The sequence below is a fragment of the Motacilla alba genome, chromosome 2 (assembly GCF_015832195.1).
Source record: "Motacilla alba alba isolate MOTALB_02 chromosome 2, Motacilla_alba_V1.0_pri, whole genome shotgun sequence".
In the NCBI taxonomy this organism is placed as follows: Eukaryota; Metazoa; Chordata; class Aves; order Passeriformes; family Motacillidae; genus Motacilla; species Motacilla alba.
The window spans coordinates 90,263,491-90,278,090 of NC_052017.1; the positions used below are offsets into that span (position 1 = coordinate 90,263,491).

A 14,600-nucleotide genomic window follows, 5' to 3' on the forward strand; every position below is an offset into this window, starting at 1 on the left:
CTGGTGGGTTATCAGTGCTGTTTCAGCCACCAGTGGAGAGCACAGGAACGCACAAGCTGCTGTGAACAAAGCTGTGTTGATAACTTCTTTCCAGCCAGAACCAAGTACATCATATTATTCCTTTTTGCTCAGGTTACTGCCAGAGAATGAAAGTCACCACTGTTTTTAATCAGTAGATCTTAAACAGTTAAAAATAACTACTTTCTGTCGATATCCAAGAATTTGCCATTTTTATTATCTGCAGGGATTTATTATAATTTAAAAATTTATAACTTTAAAAATGTATTTAGTACAAATAAAGTACAGTTAAATGAGGGATGGGAGTTAGACTGGATCCAGTGAAAAGTTCAAAATAGGAAAATTTGGTTTTATTTTGTCAAAATGTAGATTTTTTCTTAGTTTGCTAAGCGAAAATGCTACAGAATCTAATTAATAGGTGTATAATTCTGTTGTTTTGCATGTATTCAAGCCCAAGAACACCAGAAGGCTGGGAAATTGGAAATTCACTACCATCTTTGTCACTGTCTTAGTGGTTAGTGATACACATTAAAAAATGTGTGTTATTTAATCTTTAACTTCCAGTCACTATATTTTATGTATTTTTGTCTGCTAGATTAGAGATTGAAGTTAGAAAATCTCCTTAAGTAGGTAATTTATCATGTACAGACTATCATCAAGATCCAGTTCTGTCTTAATCCATCTTAGAGCTCATTTAGTCTCTTGCTGTACAGTCTATTTCCAAACTGCAAATCAATCTTACGGTTTTCCTCTGAAGTTTGAGCTCTATCTTGGCATGTCTTTTAGTGGAAAAACTGGATGGAATTGGTTATCTTCAGTTTTGGGAGAAGAGGGTAGGTACTGTAGTAGTACTGTAGGCACTTTAGGCATATGTCTTTTTTTTTGCTAGGCATATATCTTGAAGTGCATATTTTTTTGCAAGTGGCTAGAGATTGCCTTCAATCCATGCTGCAGTCCAAATATAGGCTGGCAAACTCTGAACCGTGCCCAGCTAAAGAGTGAGTAAGGCTAAGGTCTCCAGATAGGGGTGTCTGCATGCCAGTTGTTGTGTGAGATGGTCTATTGTGGTGCAGGAAGATAATTGTCACATTCCCATTTATATTTATATTTATTTTTATCTTAAAAAATAAGGAAGAAATTAAGCTTTACTAATATTTAGTATACCAATTGACACTGGTGCATTTAGCCAATCCATGTGTCAGATAGTCACATAGGGTTCCTGAAGTGTCCTGAGGGAAGAGGGGCTACTTCCCAACACTGGGGAGTTGAGAGTGGCATCCTCACTCATTCACTCACTTTCAGCTTATTGCATGTATTATGTTTACATGTGTCCAGTTAAGTGGATTTATGGATTATATTATGTAGTTTTCACTACCAAATGGACAAGGGGCTTAAAAAGATTCCTGCAGAGCAACTGCAGATTGAAGATAATACTGATAATGCCAGTAGAAGTGAACACAAAGAAAATGACAGAGCTGACATTTCTCCTCCTGCCAGTATGAGCTCTTCATCAGTCACATTTTGGATAAAAAGTACGATGAGACAAGTAGATGCAAAAAAAAAAAGTAAAGTTAAAAAAAAAAAAACAAAACCCAAACAAGTTACCAAGACCATTATAGCTACTGTTGCTAATAGTAAACCTTGCTCTAAAGGTATATTGTGCTTTGAGACATTTGCTATTGACAGTAAATGAAGCCATTGAGATTAGGAGGACATTTAAAATTTAAGCATCCAGAACATTAAAACAAGCCTCAAGTGATGTATAAAGCCATGTGATAGTCTGTCCAGTATTTTACATAGCTAAACCTAATGGTAAATGTTTAAAAGAAAATTCTGAATTTTCTTACTTAGTAGGAAAATACAAAAACACCCATATTTTTGAGGCAACACTTGTTCTTATTGCTCCACTGAAAATGGCTGAAATGATGCATGGAGAACAATAGGGTGACAAAGTCCATTTGTCAGCAAATACTGTTAAGGTGGACAGAAGAGTTGAAGAGTTGCTGAAGAGTTGAAAAAACAGATATAAAAAAAATCATGCAGTGTAGGATGTTGGGAGTATCTGAAAGTACAGATATTTCTAATGTGTCTGAGGTATTTGTTGGGTTCTATTTCAATAGTGGAACAGATAAAAAAGTACTTCTTTGTGAGCCTTTGAAGGAAATATGTACTGCAGAAGGTACATTCTCAGCAGAAATAATAAGAGTCATGTTTTATGAAAAAACTGTGTAAGTGTAACCACTAATGGAGCAGCTGGTACCCAAAAAGTTCATTCCAGAGGGTTGCAGAGCTAGGATCATGTGCAAAATAGCTTTGCTGTGTCAGTCATTGGCAAGCTCTTGCAGCAAAGAAGCAGGAGCTGAGCTGAAGTCCTGTGTTGCTACTAATGTGGTTATCTTATATTAAAAAGACTTTATAAAGCTGAAACTTAATCTATTAGAATCTATTAAATAGCAGTTTGGAGAAATGATTGAAAACTAAGGAATGCACCACGTTATTCCTCCATTTCTCCTCTCCTTCAGTACCATACTTAAGAGTATCACATCATCTGGTAACAATAGGGAATCGGGGCAGGGAGAGAAAGAGGGAGGATTCCTGTCCTCCTTTCTCTAATATATGTTTTAGACCCAAATATCAGTAGCAGCTGATACTTCCCTTACTTTGATGTGTTCATGTAATGTGGAGGAGAATATGGTTCCATGTCAATAAATCGTTATTTAAACATTTATTCACAAAAATCAGTAATAAATGGTCAGTTTCTTAAATACTCTACTAACACCTGCACTCCTAGATAATATTCACCAATTTTTTCTGGCATTGAAATAAATAAATAGATGGAAATTTAAAGAATTATTCAGATTGCAGGATCCACAAATGCATAGCCAAACATGACTGCAGAGCTTTAGCAGAAATGGTATGTAAAGGAAGAGAACATAATTTAAACAAAATTAATGTCTTTCTCCTAACTCTCAGTCTAGTACAGCTTCTTCTTGCCAGAACAGAGTTTGCTTGTGTGGACTGTGGGACTATTCTCTGTGCTTGTAAATCTCTTTCTTGTTTAAAGGAGGTAGATTAATTTTACAGGCAATTAATGGTACAGTTTGGTTTTGAACTTTTTAATGCTAAATTGGCATTATCCTTCAAACCAATTCAAAACACGTAACAAATGGCATGGAATGTATTTAAAACTCATAAATAGATAGAAGTTATTTTGAGGGAGATGATTCAATTCCATTGGTCAAATGTGTAACCCATAATGATAGCACATGTATATTCTCCTTCCTAAGAGGGATAAAACAAAGCATTGTATGTGCTTGTGAAGGTACCAAACATTTTTTCATACCAGATTGTTGCTAGGTCTTGTGGGGATATAGAAGTCTGATTCCAGCTGTCTTTTGTATTCCAGACACAATCCATAAGGTTAAAAAAGAAAAGGGCAGCAACAGTAAAACGAGTTAGGACATATGGTCAAGGAGAGGACCACCAGTCCATACAAACAGACATAATTTTTACCACTTGAAGCTGCCAACAAGTGGCCCAAAGACACAGATTGAAACTGGTTGCTTAATTTGCAGCATAAAGCACTTCAAGTAATTCTCACCTGGAATTCTTACCTAGAAGATTTTGTCTTCTGGTTTCCATACTGAAATAAGGACTTCCTCTCAGACAGAACTGATAGACTGCTTACATTTTTGTAGGATTTTCCAGTCATGGATACAATTGGCTTTACTTAAAACAAACAGCTGGTATTAATGTGATTCTGGAGGATTCCACAGGAAAAGAGAATGGGAAGCCAATGAAATTAAAAGATGCCACCATGTTTGTTTTTTTTAAACTACTTTGCTGTAAGAATGGGTGCAAACCCCAAAAGGCTACTTAAGGCCAAGATGCAGCACAAGACCTATTCAGAATCCCATTGGGAATAATATAAAATAATGTGCAGAAGTTATTTAGAAAGGAATTGGTATGACACATACAAGAAATTATTTTCATTTAAAAAGTTTCAGGAAAAGAGACTACAAGGAAAAACATCTCGGAACATAGAAGTCTGTCAAAGAAGAGAAAGAGCAATTAACAAAGGCATTGAAGGGTTCAAAAAGATATGTACAAGAGCCAGAGGAAAATCTCTTTTCTAGAAAGACTTTTCACAGGTAACTGCAGCTTCAGCCAACAACTGAAATCTCAGTGGAGGAAGTATGTGAATCAAACTGAGACGCTCAAGTACAGTAAATTATCACCACCATATGGTGTCCTTCTGAGGATTCTGGAGTAAATAAAGTGTGAAATAACAGTCATACGCCATTGCAGGAAATGTTGCTGCAAGGGTTTCTTCAATATTAAAAGAGATATTAATATAGTTACTGTATTTTCTATAATCTTGGAGAACCAAGGGATAATCATCAAATTCCAAAATAAAGTTTAATCATCTAGTAGTCCTAGAAAATTGGATGAAAATTCTCTAATAGCAATAGTACTTTTTATTGCTTTCCCTGAATTTAACTTTGTTTAAAAAGTGAATTTAATTCACTTAGCATATGTTTATTGATTACATTAACTGGAATGGGTTAACTGAGCTATTAACCACCTTGTTTATCTGAATTTGAACTTTCCAAAGAGGAATGTGATTATGGATTCTATCGATTTTTAACTTGTTTTTTTTTTTTTTTTTTAACAGAGGTGGTTGCTCTCCAAAGCCTTTAGCAGAGGGCAATAATGTCTCTCATGATGAATTTGGGAAAACCACACATGTAGCAGATGATAGTGCCATTATCAGTTTTTAGGGGAAATAGGTGGGAGGCAGAGAGATTAGAAGGAGAAATAGTAATTTAGTCTGTAACTTTCTTCTCTGCAGGTGATATGAGCTACTGTAACTCCCCTTTTGCCAGAGAGTGTCATTTAAACATCCATTATTTTTTCTGCTGCAGACTTTTAGCAACATTCTGTCACACTCCCTGAAGAAGCTTTGAACTTCGGCTTGCTGCTGCATATAAGAGACAGGGTCAACTTTGTGTGCTTCCTAGAAATCACACAGTTGGCTATTGTGTCAAGTACATGTCACCTTTTCAAAATTCACTTAAATAGTTGAAATTGTATGCTTGGTCTTTTATTAGTTTTGAATTTTCAAACCTTTACTTTTAGGTTTATCCTTTGTTCCTGAGCTCATGGGTAATGTAAATGCAACTAAATTTTAGATACCATTAATTTTGAGTGTGAGCCGCTTTATATGCATTTCTGACATTTTCCACTATTATCCCTCTTTGGTTTTGTTTTGTTTTGTTTTTTGTTTGGAACCAGAACAGTAAAATCAAGACATTTCTTTAGGAAGCATTTACTGATGGGTAGACTCCAGCAGGGTTTCCTACAACAATTAAGACCATAGCCACCATACAGCTTCTTCAAGGCTGCTGCTTCCTCCTACAGGTGTAGTGTGTAACCTCTTTGTAAGAGGTTTACTGCACTGAATAATAAATTTTCCAAACAGAAAAATATTAGTTGTCTTTGTCCATTTGAACCTCCTTGCAGCATCAAATGACAATACATTGAACTTATAAAATATTCTTATCAGAATATTTAGCTCACTCTACAAACTCATGTGAGATATGTAGATCTGAATGTAGTGACAGCTAAGTTAATAGATTTGCAAATCAGTTAGGATTTACAGATGGAATTTACAGAAGTCCCATCTGTAAATAAAAGCATGATTGGTATTTGGGGATGATCTTTTCCCAAGTTATGTAGCCTTTCAGCCAGCCTGTGAGATAGTATGTCTGTTTTTTTTGAAATGTGAAGGACTTCAAGGAGATCTAAAGAGAAGGATGTTGTTCACCTTTTGAAGACTGCCACAACTAAGATTGTGAATTTCAGCCTTCTTGTGGCTTGTGGGCAAAAAAAATCTTAAAAATTGTTCTTCACAAATATTTATGAAACTATTTTGGTATTCTGAAATATAAATAAATATAAATTATGAATAAAGCTTATATGGTGTCTTCACAGTGAGGCGATGCTGAAGCATTTTGACAGAACAATCAGATCAGCAGAACTTGCACGCGCAGAAGGTGGCCATTTGTGTTTGTAAACTCATTGTTTCCTCAGATAATAATCCCAGTAATCACAGGAATGATATTTGTGACCATCTGAGGCAGCAAAAAATTAACAAATGCGCAATTGTTTCTGCTTCAAAGATGCCAAAAAGTTATTTTTTAAAAAAGAATTAGTATGACATTTCAATACATGAAACTAATAAATGCATTAGTACTTTAGTGTCATGTGTCTTCATCTTCTTCTAACTTTGATTTCCAAATGGATTAAAGTTACAGCCCTTAGTACAATGTGCTACAAAATTTCAGTCTTAAGAAAACAGAAAAGAATGGCTCAATTTAATATGCATGCTCAAGTGAAAATGTTATTTGAATATAAATGATACACAGGGGAGAGAAAAAGGAATATTTATTTTTAAAATCTCCTTATTGCTTGTCTCTGCCCAGTAATATCACTTCAGTTAGTATCCAATTTAATTCTGTAATGTAGTAGAACCTCTCTGAATCAGAAGAGATAGAAGATAACTTCTCACCTATTTTCCAGAAAGAGAAAACATGGGACTGAAACATGGTTCATATGGCAAAAATTTCTTGTATATTTATTATACCATTATCATTGTAATGTGGTGACCTTGGATCCCTGAAATGATGTCTGCAAAAAAGCAGAAAAGTCTGCTTTTCATCTGAAAGATAAAATAGAGACTTATGATGTTTAAGCTGCAGGGTTTTTTTACAAAGATGTTTGGAGTGGTGGAAAATAAGTTAATGAAAAGCTTTATTAAATTGTTCTCAAATTTTAAGCAAACCTACCCCTGTACTCCTAAAAAGCCTAAAGCCCTAATACCCTTGTGTGTTGCCAGGAGGGCAAGTATTCCCATAGTCCAGACATAGAACAGAATTAAATCTGAGCTTGATGCTGATGACCTTTCCACATTGAGGAAGTCTGAGGAATATGGATTGCTATTTTGGAGGACTTGTGAAATAATGTGATAATTCCTTGTGATCTCTATCCTCACAGGTTCTGTAATCTCCCTTTCATCAAAATGTCATCCAATTTTTATATTAGGTAAATGTTTCTTCCTTTTTTAGTTTTTTCACCGAGGCTTGTATTCATAGTTTTCAGTTGATAACAAGACTTACTCCTCGATGCAGAGGTTTTTATAAATGTTGGCATAGCCCCCTCAGTCTGATGCAATTAAACAATTAGTGAGGAGCTGTAGCTTTGGAACAGTGACTGAGTGCATGGCAAAGCTTCCAAGTTGGTCCAGGTTTTCTGTAAGAAAAAAAAATCCCAATACATAAGGACTTTAAAGTTTTTTGTAAAGCCATGGTTTGAACAAACCTCCTCTGCCAGCCAAGAAGTGGAATAAGGCCCTGCGTGTTCTCCCTCAGCCATTGGGTGGACAGATTAAGAAGTGATGCAGGAAGGCAGTTCATTCCTCTGACCTTGCCTTGAGAACTTTTTATTAAGGTAAGGGATCTTTGGGGCTTCTAAGTTTCAGTGGATGGCAGTGCTACTGGAACACCACTTTGAGACAGGGTTAGATTTTGAGACCTGGAATTCAGCTAGAGTTCAGCTGCCTGTATCTGAGAGTCATCTAGCTCCATTTAGGAGAAAGGAGAAAGGAGAGCAGTTCTTCCAGGGTGCAATTCATCTCACCTGTTTTAGACATCTATTTATTGATGAGATGACTCATTCCTTAGAAATGCTCATTTATCTTGACTTTAGCAATATAGATGTAACACCCTTCCTAGTTAGTGTTGGAATAAAAAAATATTTTATCTGTCATGGATTAAGAGACTTCAAATGTATAAATGGTAGGTTGCTTTCATTCTGCCTAATCAAGGAGGATTTTACATAAGGTGCTTTGCTTCCTTATGTAATTATAAATCAAAGCTCTTTTAGCACTGATAACATTTTCTTAAGCAATATTTAATTATCATTCATGTTTGTTAGAATTATCCCTCTCATTGAACTCTGTTCAGAATTTTTTTAGTAAACGGGCTCTTCCTAAGTGTAATAAATATGTTTGAAATTTGTGTGTACATAAGAATTATTTACTATGCATTTGTCCACCTCTAATAATATAGGCAGATCTTGAGTCCCTAATTTTTGGTTCAGTAGTTAAACAGTCTCTGCTACATGTGGACTAATAAAGAAGTGGGTTTGAGGGTGGTGGTACAGTGAAGTACTGTCCTTCAAAACAAACTAATTATCTTTTACTAAGCTTTGATTTATTCTTTAGTTCTGTGGTACAATGAGACTTTCCATCTTGTTCTATGCTTATTTCCTAGGCTAGACTAAATCACCAATGTAAAGTAGCCGTACTATATATTCTAGGGGTTTATATTTATTTTAATTTTTAAAAAATTCTTTAAATATTTTTTTCTCTAAACTCATATTTAAACCCTGTGAAATTTAATTTCCCAGAAAAAGATGCAGGCATACTCTATATTCTTCATTTGATGTTCTGATTGCACTTCACACATAATAATATAGAGTGCCTTTACTTGTCTGCCTCCACATTCCCTCCAAGAAAAAATATTGAGTATTTCAACACTCCCAGTTACTTGAATGCTTGCAACTACCAACTTCAGTAGTCCTATTGCATTCCCTTGCTGTAATAAACAAGCATTTCTAAATTATCAATTACTTGCACCTCTGGCATTCGTTTATGAATTATTAAATAATCTATTCTCAATATGGCCCCTATTTACTTTCATAATACCTGACATGAAAATTACTGTTGTATAATATTACAGCCTCCAGACCCTTTTATTTTGTTCTGCTTTCTCTACGAGTCACATCTGATAAACTTATAGAAGGATGGTCATCCTATTTCCCTGGAAGCCATCAGAAATCACATTATCCTCAGTTTTGTAGATGGTATCTCACAGTAAAGGAACCAGAAGTATATTTTTGGTGAATTTTCTTTTTCAGTTTTGTTCATTGGTGCTCCTTAACTCCTCGTGTGAACAGATATTATATCTTACAAACTACATCATTACTTTGAATCCTTGTCTACCATCTTAGAGATCCTTTCTGGCTTGGCAATGCATTACGTATTTTTTTCCTGTAAGGGATGTACCATTCCTTTCCTCTCTCTGCTGTACTACTGAGTTGTGTTTTGACTTGTCTTAGTGTCCAGTCTTAGTGAAGAGAGTTTGTTTTTTCAGACTGCTCAAAGTCCTGCTGAACATTATGTGCATGTTCTTAACATGCCTGTAGGTTAAGTGGGACTTAACCCTTTTCATACTTTGTCATAGTGCAGATCCTTGGAGATTTTTCCGAGGTAAATTTTTATTTCACTGTAATATGTTGGTTTCTTCAAATACCTCATAGCAACTGATCCACAACTTCATAAGATGAATTGGGGTTTTTTTATCCATTGGAGAGAAATCACCTTCTAACTTGTACTGTCTGTAGGTCGCCCTAAAGCCCCCTAATTAACTTCCCCCCTACCAGAAGAACCCTACATGCCTATCAATTCTTCTTACACACAACTGGTAGGTTTAACATCAGAGTTCCTGATTATGTTTAACTTCTGTGATCAAAAAACCCAAGAAAGGTAAAGTAAGGAAATTTCTTTCTTCCTTTAGAGAATTTGGGAGGAAATTGGAGCATTTTGCAGGTGACTTCATAGAGGTTTATTTTTAAATAGGTATGATATGTTTGATAGTCACACATATGTATTTATGTGAAACCATATTTACCATACTGCCATTCCAGGCAGAAAGGAGAACAGTTACCATTTTTAACTGGAATGTGCAATTATAGTACAAATACAACAAAAATATCATTAGCGGTGTTATTATTGCTCCAGTCTGAAGCACATGGTTGCTTCTTGTAGGCAAGACTAATATTGATTGCATTAGTTTTCAGGTTAGACCTAGCTACTAACATCCTACTTCAATGAAAAAAAGTAATATATTTTGTGAAAACCTGTACTGTGGCAGTTTACCCAAATAAAAATCCAATATTCCAGGGTTCCTTCTACCCTTCCTGTCACAATGAAAACCGTAAACATAGTACTTTTATAAAATACCTGATTTCTTTTGAACAGAAAAGGAAATCCAATGCAGTTCTGATTTAATTTCTCCTTTACACAATAAAACATATTTAGTTTTTTAGTTTTTCTCCAAATGAAACTCTTTCCTACTAGCCAAAATAATATTTTACTGTTTCCTCTTGGTATAATTTTGCTTCGCCTTTTATTTTTGCATTGTCTCTCTGCTTCAAATAAGGTTCTATCACCTGTTTCATCTTTGTAGTCCCAAATGATGTGTATATCAATGAAAGCGTATCTCTGCAGTTTGTATTTCTTGGATGTAAGTTTTCACTTAATGCTTCTAAGGCTCTAAATCTGAGTGATGTGTTCTATTGGAATGGAAATAGGGATAATTATGTTTGCTTGTAGCACATTGTATAGTGAGACCTCTCTCTAACTAATCCCAAAAATTGTAATCTGTCCTATGCAATTACTCACAATTTACATTTTGTCCATGTAATGAGGAAACTTTTTCTTATCATTCAAGCATTTGTTTTTTTACACATATATTTATGTGTCTGTACTGAAACCCCTACGGTATAACACTTCGTAGTGAACTGTATATTCTGGACAACAGGAAATCTTAGTAAAATATCTGACTGTGTAATCCATCTGGTCTGACCAGTTCTCATTTGTTAGGCATCTCTTATGATCAACATCTGGTGGGATTAGACTGCCCTGAACGACAAGGATTTAGCTCGCTGTACTTACATGCAGCTTTAGTGAACCAAAAGGTCATTGAAAATATCTGTTAAAAGCAAAGTAGTATGATTAATCTAAAAATCATTAAATTAATTTTGTAACTGGCAGAGTTAGGATTAACTGAGTGAACTGTGCCTTTAAATGTATAATTTGAAACAGTTTGAAATGTTGGTCAGTGGAGACCCCTAAATCCAAACTGTCATGACTAGATTGACAGTTCATCAGGAATATCACCTTTCTTTACTGTTTTCCTCAGAAAAAAAAGATAAAACTGGCTTGCAAAAAAAATGAAATACTGTGGTCAAATGGATGCCAACTATTTACTACAGGTCACAAGGTGCTTGCACTCATAATGTCTCTGAAGTGAGCAATCCCGTCTCACCTGAAATAAAATCACTGTGTGTGCAGCTTTTGTATCCTTGTGAGAAACAAGGTCATTTATGTATTGTATGCAGAGAATCATCACACAGAGTTCATGTAGGAAGTCTAAAACAACCAAAATTCAGTGTCGGGGCTCTGAGAGCACCAAAAGCTCTTTCTGCCTCTGAGTAGCCCCCTAGGGCTGCATCTCCCCTACCTTTTCCCCATCCCTGACCCCATTTCAGCTCAACTCAGTGCCATCAGTCCATGCCCCCATGATGCTGTGGGGTGCTGGTTTCTCATTCTCTCCATCACAGCTAGGGCTGGCAGGTACCCTGAAAGCTTGTCCTCAGCCCTGTCACTTTGGTATGGACCTGCCCAGCAGCCATGGGTTCTGTCTGACCCTGGTTATTTTTACCAAACCTGCTCCAGACTTGAGGATGGGCTTCTCATCTTTACTCTAGACCTGCCTTATTACCATGAACTTGCATGGAGGTGTCACCTCGTGGCTGAAACTGGCTGTGCTCTCCCAGACTGTCCTGCTTGCCTTGCTGGGTTGCTGGCTGGTGAGGTCCCTGGTCCAGGGGCTGTGCACTTGTGCCCCACTTCCTTAGGCTGCCAGACCATGATGCTCCCCAACATTTTCTTCCTTTTCTTAGAGCTACATCCATTCTTTCTGGTACAAACCACGAGTATGTTGAAATTTTATTTCCTCTAGACTCACAATTTTTTGCATCCCAGTTATTTTTTCTATCTGCTCTCTCAGTTTGATAGAGATTAAAGGAATTATAATTTCTGCCTTTGCAGTGCAAGTTCATTATTCCTCAAAATCCCTGTATTTCTTCTTCCACAGGTGCAGGGTGAGGGACTTTGTCGTTCACCCCTCAAACGTCACTAAATTTGATACAAGAGCTTTGAGGTAGGCAAGTATTGCTGCCATCCACTTCACAAGCAATTGTACAGCCTGACTTGGTAGCAAAATTTAAAACCTTTATTTCAATCAGAGGAGCTGAATCAAAGGACAGCTCTGGCAGAATGAGAGAGGAAAACCAGTTCTCTTGCATCCCATCTTCACTTTTGCCTAAAGCAAAAGGGCCATCCTTTTCTTCCTGCAAAAGCATCCCTTACAAACCCTTCATTTTTTGGAACTTGCCTCTGAGTAAATATATTTGTACCCCAGTGATTTTTGCAGTTGACCACACAGATTAAATGTGTAGTATGGGGAAATTCTGCTTTCATCTAGTTTTGTAAGCAGAACAGTGCAAAAGTGTATTTCAATGGTTTGTGAAAATTTTCAGGTTTATCGATGACCAAGGCTGATAGTTCCTGTTTTGGGAAAATGAAATATTGCTGTCTTTAAAGTTGGTAAAAGCAGACATAGAGCTACGGCCTTCATTAAATTGTTAACAAGGATCTAAAACCCCGTGGAATTACACTGCTTCTGTATTGTAGTTGGTGCAAAATTTCCTTAGCAACTGTGGATCCCCATAAAAACTTAATGCAGTTTTGTTACCACTTTCTTACAGCAGTTTCTGTAAGTGGAAATTATCCTTTTTACACAACAAAAACCAGAAACACAATAGTTTACACTTCTCCTTACTTGGAGTTGGTGAAATGAAACGATTGCTGGTGAGCGCTAAAACTGCTTGTACTAAAACTGCTGGTGATACGCTTTCCAGGACTACAAGCATCTCCTGAAACAAAACTTGCAGCATTTTGTATACTCAATTTCACAAATTTTATTCAAAATAGGAATGTTTGCATCAGGATTGGCAATTCTAGAAATGGAGGTGACTGACTTTGGACCTAAATCGAAATCAGAAAATTCTGTCGTTAAATTTATCTGAAAGAAGTCAAGAACCTGTGTAGAAAGAAAACTACAAGTTTCCATTCCATGATATATTTAGAGTATTTATATAGGAAGAAAAGAACCCAAGGTTGGTGGGGAAAAAAGTATGGAAATAAGAAGTAAAAATTGGAAAATATAGTAAAAATACTCCCAGACCAGGGACACAAGATGACATGTGCCAGACATAGGTCAGAGCATTGAAAGGGAAACATCATCTTTTAAAAAAACCTTGCAAATTCTTAAAAAGCTGCTAATATCTTGTTGGGATAATGGGAAAGAATCAGCTTTCTTTTGGCAAAATCTCCACACCAGATGCATCTGGAAAGCAGCAAATATCTGCTTGCAGAAGTAAAGGGAAAAGATTTTTAACTTTGGCACAAAACCTAGTAAGGTGTGTCTTTTGGGAGATTAATCAGTGGATAAGTGAAAAGTCTAGGAGCTCTGAAAGCCACAGATACTTTGTTTCTACCAGATAAGCCAGGGGAGATGTCAAAGAAATTTCTCAATTGCTTAATTTAAATAAGCACTGCTCAGAAATAAACCCAAATATACGCCATTTAATTCCTCAAGTGCAAAGTTCTGAAGGGATGGAATCCCAACAAGTCAGTAGACAGCCTGAAGTATAATTCTTATAATCATCAGCCTTGTGCCCACCACTAAAGCCTATCCATAAGTATTTATAATATTTAATGTGTTGTTTTTGTCATTGTTCTTGAGTTAATAATGGTCTAATTTGACTAGACAGTATTTGGTGAATCAACTGTTTTCTGCTCAGTTTAGCTGAGTAATGTTAATCTAGTCTTTCTTTGATTAAAAACTGAATAGAATTGGTCAGAAAATATCAGAAAAACGAGTCTGAAACCAAAACAATTGTTTCCACACAGGAGAAAGTAAGACAGTATTGGATAGAAGCATATGACAAGTTGTATTCCTTTGGAAAGTACGTTGATGCTAAGTAAGGAAAATGCTACTTTTTGTCAGTAGCAAATTATAGTTCTAGTGTTTTCTTACACTAAGTAGAAGGATTTTGGACACTGGCTAAACTATGATCAAGAGAGGTTTGTTTTCTTTTGTTATCACTGATTTTTTTTTAAACAATGTTTCTTTGTATCAATAAAAATATCTGTTGTAAGGAGGAGTTAATGGCATCACTGGAAAATAATAATTCAGTTTTACTAGTGTAGAAGCAGAAGAAGATCACTTTCTGTGAACACATTTTCACAGAGTGAGTATAAAAACTGGTAACATCACAGAAGGATAAAGGATGTAACAAATCTTGGCAGGCTGACCATTCTGACTTGCTTCTCTGAGATAAAACAGTTTTTAAATAAAAAGTTACTTATTTGTCCATTTGTTCTAATAATAATAAAATGTTATAAAGTAAAAAAAAAAAAAAAAAAAAGTGTCTCAGTAATTTTAAAGCATGACTAAAGGGGATAAGATGACATAAAGGCCATGAAAGAAGCAATTAAGGCAGCTGGTGTACTGATGATTGTCAGGAAATGACCCATATAGAGGGTCATCAGAAAGTATCTGCATATGATACACAGGCTTCTAAAATCTCCTGTTTAGTACCACGTATCT

At 35.9% G+C, this 14,600-nt stretch overlaps 1 protein-coding gene across 6 annotated transcripts in view; it reads left to right on the plus strand.

The window, feature by feature from the left end:
* The window catches only part of GABBR2 (gamma-aminobutyric acid type B receptor subunit 2), a 456,379-nt gene that overhangs the window by 198,772 nt on the left and 243,007 nt on the right, over nucleotides 1–14,600 (plus strand). The gene's annotated exons all lie outside the window — the stretch shown is intronic.